Here is a 15000-nt window from a genome sequence, read left to right as displayed (position 1 = left end):
TACATGTTTTTATGCATGCATGCTCAAATGGTATGTATGTATGTATGTATGTATGTATGTATATGCGTCAGAACGTATCAAAAACCTTACTGGGATGAAAAACAAAATGGCCAGCACGACCTTGATAGCCCCGTACGACCCCCACCACCACCAGCCAACACAGTACACTCAACACACACCTAAACTAAGTATAAGTATACTTATACATATACTTATAAGTATATATAAGTATAAGTATAACTAAACTAAGTATAAGCTCAGTAAGTACACCGTCCGGGTAAGATAACAAGTACACTGTAGTAATGCTCATAGAGATGATAACTAATGTTTACATTTTAGCGTCTCTCCCATGGTAATTAACACGACGCCAGCCGTTGCAGCATGTTTACCCTGGTTTAACCTAACCTCGCGTACCGCAGCATTTTAACATCTTAACTTTGATAACGTCCAATCCCTCAGGAAGCATAATTTTCTCACTCATGCACGATAATTTTACTCCCGGTGAAATAGTCCAGCCCTCAGGAGAGCAGCAGTTTAACTCCCGCAGCCTCAAGCGTGCTCCTTCTGCCGACAGGTAGAGCACGTAAGCACGGTAAATTAACCCTCAGGTGAGCGATAACCTGACCCTTCAAGGACCATCCTTCACTCCCTAGATTATTGGAAATTTATGTTATCGTACGCCAGGGGTAGAGTGAGGCAACAAGTGTTACCATCGTGGAGGGGTTTTTTCCCGGGGCCTGGAGACATACGAGTCACGGGGGAGTTAGCTGACCGGACTTGGTGACACTGATCACCCGCGCATGCGCGCGCCTCCACCTGACACAGGAGCCAAAGTTACGGGATATAGTACGCTGTGTACGGCCTTACGGCCTGGGCGTCAGGGACCTGCTATCGTGCTGCGATCGCTCGTTGACGTCAACAAACTGGGCAAAATGCAGTATAATTGCTAATTAAGTGAATCAATAGCGTTTTATGAATCTTAATTAATTTAACTGATGCTGGGAGATTGTTAATGCTCTAATGGATTGTAAATATTAATTAAATTTTTCAGGATATACAAATATACACATCTGCTTTAATCTCAAATACAGTCGACGGAACTTTAGTTTAGCTTTGGAGAGAGAAATTGTATAGTCTTATATTGTAACGAATAATGTCATACACTTTTGAGATCTAATGATGTGATAGTTAATACCAAGGGGCTTGTATAGAGCTTAGTGTTGTCACATAGCCGTCATTAACCCGTCTCTCCCCAGTGTTGTCACATAGAATACATCACCCTGTCTCTCCCCAGTGTTGTCACATAGCAGGCAAGACCGGTCCCTCTGCTAAGAGCTAGTTAGTTACAGTATTGATTGTTTACTGTTCTCCAGGTGTCTGTACCTCCCTGGTCACTGTTCTCCAGGTATCTGTACCTCCCTGGGGTTCACTGTTCTCTAGCTGTATCTCTCATATATATTTATCTATATCAACAAAAAGTATATCACTCTGTTCGAGGTTGGAGGCCAGACGCCTAGGGCTAACCCCACCAGGCTTTGCAGTGTGACTGGTGGACAACATGGGATGGTCATAAGCAGGTCAATGGCAATACAAATTCTTTCCCACGCCTCCTTTTTTGCATCTATGGCAAATGATATCAAATTCCAGTCTTACTAAATATCGAACTTCATATATGGGCAGGAAGATGGCGTGTGATGTGTAAAACAGTTTTTATAATATTGGTTTATGAACATAAGAAGAGGAAACTGCAGTAGCCTAATGGTCAATAGATAAGAGTTTCTAGAATCCCTATCCTTAATGACTAATACATATAAGTTCTTAGAATCCCTAATGGGATATATTATTATTAATCATCATACAATAATCATTTTTTAATTGATCAATGGATGGATCCAAAGTGTTCAAACCATTGCTAATATTTTTGTATGACTTTGTGATTTCAATTAAAACAGATTCAATAATATTTCTATTGAAGAAGGTGGGGGTTGTACATGCTACTATGGCGGTGTGTCCACTCACAGGATGAGCGGCGCTGCCCAATACTGTCACTATGGCGGTGTGTCCACTCACAGGATGAGTGGCGCTGGCCAATAAACTCGCCCCCTCGGGGCAAAATTAAAAAAATAATTCGCACCAAAAGAGACCAACCCAGGGGCCCACGTTAGGTCTAGAGTGTACTGTCCATCCCTAACCCCGTCCCCACCTCCTCCCGCCTCTGTTGACATCGGTAATGGACGGGTGGAGGACGGACGGGTGTAAGAGGGGTCGGTATCGAACGCTCTGATTAACCTACTTTGGGCAGATTTGCGTTCGGAATGGTGCATGTGATCGGATTTATGGCAGCTATTATATTGATGCTTTACTGGTAATTGTGTGACATTGGGTCTCGGAGCGATGGTTTTGGCCCTGCCTGGTGGAGTGACACGCTTCTGTAGCGCCTATATGGCGGGTGAGGGTGGTGGTGGATGATGGGGTGAGGGTGGATGAGAGGGTGGGGATGATGGTGGATGAGAGGAGTGGGGATGGTGGTGGATGATGGGGTGAGGATGGTGGTGGATGAGGGGGTAGGGGTTATAGTGGATGAGAGGGTGGGGATGGTTTAGTGTGTGTGTGTGCGCGCGCGCGCGCGCGCAATATAAATAAACCTCTCTACTTGAAAAAATATATTTAAACCGGGATAAAACTAACAAGATGTGGTAATATTTTGTGTAGTTTAGGAAGGTAATGGTCATGCTTGTTAGCCCCGGGGATTTACAAGATGAAGTAGGCTGTTAGTTTAATAATGGCGTGTTCAGTTATCTCTTACGAAATGGCTGTAATTTGCGTCTTTCTTTATATTCACATTATCTTGAAATTAACCTGGAAATTCGTGGGCCCAAGACTAACTCGACGAAAATTAATGCCAAGTATCGTATATGTTGTGAATCATATATTTGTATTCTCCTCATAATTAATTTTTCCCTTCTACCTCTCCCGGGTGAAGTTTTGAAGATCTCACGGCTGCCTTTGGTAGTTATCTGAAATATATATTCAGTCATAGCTTCTACACATGCGTTGATTGCATATATATCGTAGCTGAAGCCATATTATCTCTAATCCTCTAAAATATATTCTGAATACTAGAGTAGCCCGCAAGTTTGTTATTAGATTACACAATATAGTTGGCAGTTATGTTCCGTTTAATTACCGTAAAATAATCTAAAATGCCGTAAAGTGGTGGTTCCGGACAACGGGCGTCATAATGTTAGGGGTTCTCCCCCAGACCTGCGGATCATAACATGGCATCAGACGCGCCAACACGGCCCAAGAAGTTCGTATCCGCGTCATTATACGGTATTATATTGGAATAATTCAGTCTAATTACCTCTGAAAGTTAGTACAAAGACTCCGTTCTCGGTGGGAGAGTTGGAAGGGCGAGAGACAGACGATACTGAACGCTGCGGCTCCGTTACGAAGAGGTAATTATTGCCTGCAGCTTCTGTTTCCTTTGTTTATATTGTGGAATTTCTGCCAACGTCTCTTGTCTACGTCTGTCGAAATGCTGAACTGCTGGCGATTTCCACCCAGGCGAAATATTACGAAATATTATTAAAATTTATGTGGGATAAAATCATCACTGAATACGTTTTGTTGTGTAAATCAAAATGTTTTACGATCTCTTCCCAGTTTTGCGTATCTTGTCCTAGTGTTGGAGATTTCGAAGTTGTCCGGACGTGTCCGGAAGTGGATAATAAATTACCACTGTTAACTAATGAAACCTCTCGGTTGTAATCCTCGACACAGTGGAACCCTTCTTTCTGTGATAGCTTTTATGGGGTTTTTCCTAGTCGTACCTGATGTAGTGAAGCCTAGTAATACCTCGTATAGTGAATAACAAGAAACACGTCAGAACACACTCGTGCAGCACCAGAATGTAAACATATTCACTGCGTTTTTTCCTCTACAAGCCAGCAAGAAGTTATGACTTTAATAACGCGAGCAAGTTTTAATTAAGTGTTAATATTGTTTTAACTTGTGGGTAGGGCGTATATCTGCCTCAGTGACGCAGATGTGTCCTGCCTCAGTGACGCAGATGCGTCCTGCCTCAGTGACGCAGATGCGTCCTGCCTCAGTGACGCAGATGCGTCCTGCGTCAGTCTGGCTGTCATGTTGTGTTTACCCAAAAGTGGCGTTGACACACGCTCCATCCCACGCTGTATTGCGGCTTGTTGAGCTCAAACCTGTTGTTCCTTGCTTGTGTTACATCTGTCCTGTTAAAGATTTGGTTTGGGTAAGTATCCTCCAAGTTGTTAAATTTGTTAAAAGTTTCGATGAGATCAAACCAGTTATGCCTGGTTTGCAGTGTTGTTAGCCCTGAGGCCCACAACCGTTCCTGGTATGAGAGTTGACTTGGTACTGGAATGATTTTTGTCGCCCGCCGTTGAATTTTTCTCCAAAACTGATATGTTTAACTGAGGATTAGATTTCCATGATTGAATAAAATAATCCAAGTGAGGGCACACCGGAGATTCATATAGAAGAATAACTACTTTCTTTTCCTCTAAGTCAGAAGATCGTTTGAGTATACCTAGAGTGTGGTTGGTTATTTTTTACCGCAGCTTCCTCTTGTTGTGTAACTTTCAGTGATTGGTGGAGTCTGACCCCCAAGATTCTTTTTTCGTCAGTCTACTGCAAGTTAATGTTGTTGATTTGGTAGTTGGTAGTTGATTTGGTAGTGATGTTCATTGTGATGCTCCACATGCAAGACAATGCACGTGACAACTACCAAAGCAGCAACATTGCTTTGCAGCAGATTGACGAAGAAAAGGACCTAAGAGTGAAAACTCATATAATATAATATAATATATAATATTATATTATATTATATTATATTATATTATGTTATATAATATATATATAATATGTATATATATGTGTATATATATATATATATATATATATATATATATATATATATATATATATATATATATATATATATCAACTTTAGAACACTTTCCCACCAGGAGACTCGAACCCTAGCCAGCACAGAAGCCTTCCAGCAACTGGCATAACAGGTACGCCTTAACCCTCTCCACCACCTGCTCAGACCCTTAAAAGAGATGGTAATTTCGGAGTATTTAAATACCCCAAAGATCAACACCTCCCAAGAGCACCAGAGCAAGTGAGGGGTCATTTAGACGTTAATTTCATCAAGTCCCTGTTAATATGGGAAGACACAGTGTCTCTGCTTAATGAACAACTCTCCTAAACACGAGAGTTAAGTATACAACTTTAGAACACTTTCCCACCAGGAGACTCGAACCCTAGCCAGCACAGAAGCCTTCCAGCAACTGGCATAACAGGTACGCCTTAACCCTCTCCACCACCTGCTCAGACCCTTAAAAGAGATGGTAATTTCGGAGTATTTAAATACCCCAAAGATCAACACCTCCCAAGAGCACCAGAGCAAGTGAGGGGTCATTTAGACGTTAATTTCATCAAGTCCCTGTTAATATGGGAAGACACAGTGTCTCTGCTTAATGAACAACTCTCCTAAACACGAGAGTTAAGTATACAACTTTAGAACACTTTCCCACCAGGAGACTCGAACCCTAGCCAGCACAGAAGCCTTCCAGCAACTGGCATAACAGGTACGCCTTAACCCTCTCCACCACCTGCTCAGACCCTTAAAAGAGATGGTAATTTCGGAGTATTTAAATACCCCAAAGATCAACACCTCCCAAGAGCACCAGAGCAAGTGAGGGGTCATTTAGACGTTAATTTCATCAAGTCCCTGTTAATATGGGAAGACACAGTGTCTCTGCTTAATGCACAACTCTCCTAAACACGAGAGTTAAGTATACAACTTTAGAACACTTTCCCACCAGGAGACTCGAACCCTAGCCAGCACAGAAGCCTTCCAGCAACTGGCATAACAGGTACGCCTTAACCCTCTCCACCACCTGCTCAGACCCTTAAAAGAGATGGTAATTTCGGAGTATTTAAATACCCCAAAGATCAACACCTCCCAAGAGCACCAGAGCAAGTGAGGGGTCATTTAGACGTTAATTTCATCAAGTCCCTGTTAATATGGGAAGACACAGTGTCTCTGCTTAATGCACAACTCTCCTAAACACGAGAGTTAAGTATACAACTTTAGAACACTTTCCCACCAGGAGACTCGAACCCTAGCCAGCACAGAAGCCTTCCAGCAACTGGCATAACAGGTACGCCTTAACCCTCTCCACCACCTGCTCAGACCCTTAAAAGAGATGGTAATTTCGGAGTATTTAAATACCCCAAAGATCAACACCTCCCAAGAGAACCAGAGCAAGTGAGCAACCATGACCCCTCACTTGCTCTGGTGCTCTTGGGAGGTGTTGATCTTTGGGGTATTTAAATACTCCGAAATTACCATCTCTTTTAAGGGTCTGAGCAGGTGGTGGAGAGGGTTAAGGCGTACCTGTTATGCCAGTTGCTGGAAGGCTTCTGTGCTGGCTAGGGTTCGAGTCTCCTGGTGGGAAAGTGTTCTAAAGTTGTATACTTAACTCTCGTGTTTAGGAGAGTTGTGCATATATATATATATATATATATATATATATATATATATATATATATATATATATATATATATATATATATATATATATATATATTAGTATATTTTGGTAGCAGTCTTTCCTGTAGACATATTTTATTAAATATGACCGAAAAAGTAAGATTAATAATTCTAACACGAATTTTCTCAATCTTTCGTACATTATGCTTCACTGTTGGAGGTAAATCAAAAATCACTTCTCCAAAATTCATTTTTATTTCTAGTCTGACGCGACACGGGCGCGTTTCGTAAAACTTATTACATTTTCAAAGACTTCACAAATACACAACTGATTAGAACTTGCGTTTCCCTGATTTTATATCTACATTTGAGTGAGGTGGGAAGGGTGATGTGGCATTACATTTGAGTGAGGTGGGAAGGATGATGTGGCATTAGAGAATATTAATAGGGTATTAAAAGTATCAACACAAGACAGAACACGAAACAATGGATATTGAATAGAAGTGTTTGTAGAAAGCCTATTGGTCCATATTTCTTGATGCTTCTATATTGGAGCGGAGTCTTGAGGTGGGTAGAATATAGTTGTGCAATAATTGGCTGTTGATTGCTGGTGTTGACTTCTTGATGTGTAGTGCCTCGCAAACGTCAAGCCGCCTGCTATCGCTGTATCTATCGATGATTTCTGTGTTGTTTACTAGGATTTCTCTGGCGATGGTTTGGTTATGGGAAGAGATTATATGTTCCTTAATGGAGCCCTGTTGTTTATGCATCGTTAAACGCCTAGAAAGAGATGTTGTTGTCTTGCCTATATACTGGGTTTTTTGGAGCTTACAGTCCCCAAGTGGGCATTTGAAGGCATAGACGACGTTAGTCTCTTTTAAAGCGTTCTGTTTCGTGTCTGGAGAGTTTCTCATGAGTAGGCTGGCCGTTTTTCTGGTTTTATAGTAAATCGTCAGTTGTATCCTCTGATTTTTGTCTGTAGGGATAACGTTTCTATTAACAATATCTTTCAGGACCCTTTCCTCTGTTTTATGAGCTGTGGAAAAGAAGTTCCTGTAAAATAGTCTAATAGGGGGTATAGGTGTTGTGTTAGTTGTCTCTTCGGAGGTTGCATGGCTTTTCACTTTCCTTCTTATGATGTCTTCGATGAAACCATTGGAGAAGCCGTTATTGACTAGAACCTGCCTTACCCTACAGAGTTCTTCGTCGACTTGCTTCCATTCTGAGCTGTGGCTGAGAGCACGGTCGACGTATGCGTTAACAACACTCCTCTTGTACCTGTCAGGGCAGTCGCTGTTGGCATTTAGGCACATTCCTATGTTTGTTTCCTTTGTGTAGACTGTCTACACAAAGGAAACAAACATAGGAATGTGCCTAAATGCCAACAGCGACTGCCCTGACAGGTACAAGAGGAGTGTTGTTAACGCATACGTCGACCGTGCTCTCAGCCACAGCTCAGAATGGAAGCAAGTCGACGAAGAACTCTGTAGGGTAAGGCAGGTTCTAGTCAATAACGGCTTCTCCAATGGTTTCATCGAAGACATCATAAGAAGGAAAGTGAAAAGCCATGCAACCTCCGAAGAGACAACTAACACAACACCTATACCCCCTATTAGACTATTTTACAGGAACTTCTTTTCCACAGCTCATAAAACAGAGGAAAGGGTCCTGAAAGATATTGTTAATAGAAACGTTATCCCTACAGACAAAAATCAGAGGATACAACTGACGATTTACTATAAAACCAGAAAAACGGCCAGCCTACTCATGAGAAACTCTCCAGACACGAAACAGAACGCTTTAAAAGAGACTAACGTCGTCTATGCCTTCAAATGCCCACTTGGGGACTGTAAGCTCCAAAAAACCCAGTATATAGGCAAGACAACAACATCTCTTTCTAGGCGTTTAACGATGCATAAACAACAGGGCTCCATTAAGGAACATATAATCTCTTCCCATAACCAAACCATCGCCAGAGAAATCCTAGTAAACAACACAGAAATCATCGATAGATACAGCGATAGCAGGCGGCTTGACGTTTGCGAGGCACTACACATCAAGAAGTCAACACCAGCAATCAACAGCCAATTATTGCACAACTATATTCTACCCACCTCAAGACTCCGCTCCAATATAGAAGCATCAAGAAATATGGACCAATAGGCTTTCTACAAACACTTCTATTCAATATCCATTGTTTCGTGTTCTGTCTTGTGTTGATACTTTTAATACCCTATTAATATTCTCTAATGCCACATCATCCTTCCCACCTCACTCAAATGTAATGCCACATCACCCTTCCCACCTCACTCAAATGTAGATATAAAATCAGGGAAACGCAAGTTCTAATCAGTTGTGTATTTGTGAAGTCTTTGAAAATGTAATAAGTTTTACGAAACGCGCCCGTGTCGCGTCAGACTAGAAATAAAAATGAATTTTGGAGAAGTGATTTTTGATTTACCTCCAACAGTGAAGCATAATGTACGAAAGATTGAGAAAATTCGTGTTAGAATTATTAATCTTACTTTTTCGGTCATATTTAATAAAATATATATATATATATATATATATATATATATATATATATATATATATATATATATATATATATATATATATATATATATATATATATATAATAAAATCTGTATGTGTGTGTCTGGCTCGAGAGACAAGCACGTTACAATTTAATAATAAGGTATTTAATGCTAGTAACGAGGAAAGAGAGTCTGAAATAATTAAGCTGTCTGTAAGTGTTTTCCATAATGTTGAGCGCTATACGCATGGATGCCCAGGTGGATGGTGGTGGAAGGTGGATGCCCAGGTGGATGGTGGTGGAAGGTGGATGCCCAGGTGGATGGTGGTAGAAGGTGGATGCCCAGGTGGGTGGTGGTGGAAGGTGGATGCCCAGGTGGATGGTGGTGGAAGGTGGATGCCCAGGTGGATGGTGGTGGAAGGTGGATGCCCAGGTGGATGGTGGTGGAAGGTGGATGCCCAGGTGGATGATGGTGGAAGGTGGATGCCCAGGTGGATGGTGGTGGAAGGTGGATGCCCAGGTGGGTGGTGGTGGAAGGTGGATGCCCAGGTGGATGGTGGTGGAAGGTGGATGCCCAGGTGGATGGTGGTGGAAGGTGGATGCCCAGGTGGATGATGGTGGAAGGTGGATACCCAGTTATTGAATCTTATTGAGTCTGTTGATTGTATTATTGATGTAATAATTTAATTACAGATAAGGCACATGGGACTGAGATACCAAGGTGTTTGAATGAGGAGACAGAGTATATCGGTATATTATCAAGCTTTAGTTTCTGTGGAACACTTTTGCGATTACCAGTTTTGTGTTAATAAACATAACAAAATCATTGTTTCAGCGTTGATTACAAGACGAAGGCTCTAACAAGGTATACGTTGGAGTGAAATGGTTGTTTACAATTAGCGGTCAGCTTCGATATGTAGACAAGGATATCTGCATAGCTGAGTATGTCGGCGTCCTCGTCCTGTTTGCTTCTCCAGGAGAACGGTAAAGTTTGTCAGCCTTACAAAAAAAATTCCTTGTTTCAAATTCAACCTTCCGTTCAGTTCCCATTGGAGAAAGGACGTTTAAGTTTCAAATTTGCTCCAGCTGGTAACGACTACACCAAAAAATAGGGACCAATCATAATCTGTTAAAAATCGAGGGTGACCAATGAGAGCCGAGCGTGGAGCTGGGGCGTAATGTGCCTCTCAGGGCGCTGAAACAGGCCATTGGCAACACGCGGTCACTCTCCAAACGAGCGCCGCCGCTTCAAGACCTCGTTCAAACGACCACTGAATGGCTCGACCACAGCCTGGAGATCACCTTGCCACGACCGCTTACCACTGTGCTTGCCGCTGCCACTCCACCATCGGGACGCCCTCCCGCCAAGTTTAAATTCAAATTTGATTTTCTCTTCGATTGCATCTGAATTCGGAACTCGTGGAACAAGTGTGAGAGCGTAGCGAAGGAGGGAAGCGAGGCCAGAGCAGCGGTCATCTACAGCAGCAGGTGGCCGCTGTAGAGACGAGAGGTGAGTAATGGAATGGGGGGCACATTACGACATTGCTCCAGGACAAATGGGATAGATTAGGCAACACGGTTTCCTGGAACGATACTGTAGCAGCAGCAGCGAGGCGGGAGTTGCGAGGCGGCCGGCCCGGTCGTCGCCGCCGCCGCCGCTGTTCTAATATGCCATTCGTCTAGCTCGGTCGTCACCCATTACCGGGATGGCCGGCTTTGTTCGCCTGTTTAAGTTTCCCCGCCATGCTTCTGACGGCTATTGATGACACGTTTATTGGAAGTCACCTTCCTCAATTGTTGACGTATTCCCAATTCATAAACGTTGAGATTATAATTAAAATATATAATATATATATATATAATATAAATATATATATATATATATATATATATATATATATATATATATATATATATATATATATATATATATATATATATATGTCGTACCTAGTAGCCAGAACGCACTTCTCGACCTACTATGCAAGGCCCGATTTGCCTAATAAGCCAAGTTTTTATGAATTAATGTTTTTTCGACTACCTAACCTACCTAACCTAACCTATCCTAGCTTTTTCGGCTACCTAACCGAACCTAACCTATAAAGATAGGTTAGGTTAGGTTAGGTAGGGATGGTTAGGTTTAGTCATATATCTATGTTAATTTTAACTCCAATAAAAAAAATTTACCTCATACATAATGAAATGGGTAGCTTTATCATTTCATAAGGAAATAATTAGAGAAAATTTATTAATTCAGTAAAACTTGGCTTATTAGGCAAATCGGGCCTTGCATAGTAGGCTGACGAGTGCGTTCTGGCTATTAGGTACGACATATATATATATATATATATATATATATATATATATATATATATATATATATATATATATATATATATATATATATATATATATATAATATAAATACCTAGCTACAGCCCCCGTGTATTTATTATACCCGACCACAGTGTAAAGGGGAGGCGGAAGGAAATCAATGAAAATGAGAGGTATGAGGAACAACCTAGGGGGAGGAGCTAAGAGGAAACTGAGACCAATACGGCTGACGACTCCATGACAAATCACATATGTAAAGTAATGGAGCAGAATCCATCAACCACACACTCTCAACTGCCTGATTTTATTCTAGAATGTGGGGGGGGGTAGGGTGTTCAGTAGGCAGGGGGGTAGGGTTTTCAGGGGGCAGTCAGGGGGGGGGTTCTCTCTGTCAGCTTGGAAGTATCTGGCATTCAGAGCCAACTCCAGAGTGTAGAATAGGAAATTTCCATCTCCTCTCAATGTACAGTTGCTCGACTTACAAAAGTGGGAACGTGGGAAGTCAAGACCTAAGTGTTGAACCACACATAAGAAAATAAAGGGACGACGACGTTTAGGTCCGTCCTGGACCACATTCTCAAGTAGATTGTCACAATCGATTCATTGAGAATTCTCACACTCGACTTGAGAAACGTCGTCGTCCCTTCACTTTCTAGTGAGTGGTTTGGTCAACATATTTCAGCCACGTTATTGTGACTCATCGTCTGCAAGACATAAGACCTACCTACCGGATATAGCCCTTGGCTATCTTACCTTAACACCGGATATGGCGGCTCGCTTGATGGATAGAACACAAGCAATCGTCTACAAATATCAGTTTAGCACAGGTCGTCACCTAACCCGACCTGACCTGGCCCAGCCTGTGAACATTACCGCCTCTCAGGTGTGACTTTGCTGTTGTCAAGGACCCACAGACTGGCGACACAGTTTACCGAGTGAACTGACTGTAATTGTATCAGTTATAAAACACTTGTGGTGTTACGACAGCCCCTTATATATATAATATACCCAGCCGCAGGCCCCCTTGTTTATATATAATACCCAGCCACCCCCCCCCCCTCATGTTAGATTAACCTGCATTTAAAACAATCAAACTACCTTACAAATATTACAGTATATGGTAAGGTGACCCATTTATCATAACCAACTTATCAGTACCAGTATTATCTAAACCAGCATTATTTAAACCACAAACCAATATTATCTAAACCAGAATTATTTAAACCACAAACCAATATTATCTAAACCAGCGTTATCTACACTAATATTATGTAAACAAATATGTTAATCGGTATTATCTCGACTCGTCTAAAATAAGTCTAGCAATGCCAGCGACACAAATACAAAAGCGACTCCTCATTCTTAATATATGAAAAATTACGTATTGAGCACTGATGAGAAACTCCTAAATAAGAAACGTTGGAGGGGGGGCACAAAACATTATTGAACTCCTCTTAGAGGAGCTTAGAGAGATGGAGGTGAGAGGCGGGACTTTCTGCAGAAGTTCTGGCCGCAGGGATTATTACCTTCTGGAGGAGCCTGAAAGAAATACCATTACACCTTCGCTGGCTCGCAAGTTGGTTGGCGTGGGAGGCAAGGTTGGGGGGGATTTGGGAGGCAAGGGTGGGGGGATGTGGGAGGCAAGGTTGGGGGGATTTGGGAGGCAAGGGTGGGGGGGATTTGGGAGGCAAGGTTGGGGGGGGGATTTGGGAGGCAAGGTTGGGGGGGGATTTGGGAGGCAAGGTTGGGGGGGGATTTGGGAGGCAAGGTTGGGGGGGGATTTGGGAGGCAAGGGTGGGGGGGATGTGGGAGGCAAGGGTGGGGGGGATGTGGGAGGCAAGGGTGGGGGGGATGTGGGAGGCAAGGGTGGGGGGGATGTGGGAGGCCAGGGTGGGGGGGATGTGGGAGGCCAGGGTGGGGGGGAAGTGGGAGGCCAGGGTGGGGGGGAAGTGGGAGGCAAGGGTGGGGGGGAAGTGGGAGGCAAGGGTAGGGGGGATGTGGGAGGCAAGGGTGGGGGGGATGTGGGAGGCAAGGGTGGGGGGGATGTGGGAGGCAAGGGTGGGGGGATGTGGGAGGCAAGGGTGGGGGGGGATTTGGGAGGCAAGGTTGAGGGGATTTGGGAGGCAAGGTTGGGGGGATGTGGGAGGCAAGAGGGGAGGTGGGAGGAATACAACACTTCCTGGAGTTGTCAACTGTGCTTTCCTATCAGTATATACTAATTAGTGACTACGGGGCAGTGTGGACTAGCTCTTTATGCCCCCGCCAACTAGACTTGTTATACCTATGGCATTATAATTTAACTATCCTAACGTCCAAAATCTTTTGTCGATTTTGGCCTTAAGTCTGTGGCTGGAGGTGGCTTCCACAACTACTGCTTTCAGTGTAGCGCATTTCTTGCACTACGCTGAAGGGGTACGAGTATTTCTGTACAGTTCTTCAGCTTTGGGTGCTTCCAACTTAAACCTGTGTCCACTTGTCCTGTTGCTCTTAGAGGCTATTGTCCTCGGTACCTGTTACATGTGTGAAAGGGTCATAGTGTCTGTGGCTCTTTTACACATGTAAACCCTGACCTGACCTGACCTGGTCTGGTCTGACCTTACGCTCCATAACACCGCGTATTGCTTGGATAGCAATACCATACCAACAGAACGTTGATCAATGCAACTTTAAACGGAATTACACGAGATCTATCACACGAACTATTTACCTCCTCTCGGCTAATCACCTCTCATGAGGTGACCAGTTATCTGTTCATCTTGGCTTGTAGATCAGGACCACTTTCAACTCTGCCTCGTATCCTCCGGTCGCTCGGAGACGACCGGCGAAAGGAATTTACAGTGTAATACGACGGCTAGGAAATGGAACCGGGGACGTATAATCTGATTTCCTCGACTCAAGCGGCTATCAACATCTTGGCCGCACACCTGAGCCCTGCCGTCTTGACCTTTTACCCTCGTAAATGCAAGCTATTTCCTCTGATATGAGACAATGTTGAGATCAACTTCAGAGCTTTCGTTGTATTTCTCACACAGAACCTCTAAACCAAAAGTAAGATACAGAGCAAATGTCTGTTCATATGAAAAGCACATTGAGCTGATTTCATTAGAGAGGCATGATAATGATTGGATATGGCCGTATTTAGAAGGGGAAAGTCATGCCTGACAGACTTTACTGTGTTCAATGACAAAGTTACTAAAATAAAACAGTAAAAGGAAGGCTTGGTAGCCAGTATTTTCCTAGATTGGTAAATAATTTGATACTGTTCTTCATGAAAGTTTGATGTACAAAATGAGCGAAGCAAACTGGGATAGCAAAGAAAACACTGAAATAGGAAACGGAGTACATGAAGGACAGGAAACAGTCAGTCAGAGAGGAAGCTTTAAGCTGGAGTAATGAATTAAGTGGAGTACCTCCGGAATTTGGACCTTGGCTCACTACTGTTCCTAATTTACATGAATGACCGACCCGAGGGTGTGAACTTGTACATATCCACGTGTACAAAGCTAATGAGGAACGTAACATGCAAGGAGGACTTCACAAAGTTACTGGAGGATCAGCATTTGTTCACCATTCTCTTCCAGGCATGTAC

General features: G+C 43.0%; 1 protein-coding gene across 7 annotated transcripts in view; it reads left to right on the top strand.

Moving 5' to 3' along the window:
* Window positions 1–15000, top strand: part of LOC123745078 (tyrosine-protein kinase Dnt) — a 316401-nt gene that overhangs the window by 202928 nt on the left and 98473 nt on the right. The window contains exon 1 of one of the 7 annotated variants that reach the window (XM_069306251.1): window positions 10272–10587. The exons of the other annotated variants lie outside the window; for them this stretch is intronic. The gene's annotated coding sequence lies outside the window, so the exon portion shown is untranslated. Of the gene's footprint in view, window positions 1–10271; window positions 10588–15000 lie in introns of those variants that run through there. 7 annotated transcript variants of the gene reach the window in all.

This window comes from Procambarus clarkii, chromosome 57, assembly GCF_040958095.1.
Source record: "Procambarus clarkii isolate CNS0578487 chromosome 57, FALCON_Pclarkii_2.0, whole genome shotgun sequence".
Lineage (NCBI taxonomy): Eukaryota > Metazoa > Arthropoda > Malacostraca > Decapoda > Cambaridae > Procambarus > Procambarus clarkii.
The sequence above is the reverse complement of the archived record's forward strand: the minus strand, read 5'-3'. Positions and strand labels throughout refer to the sequence as shown.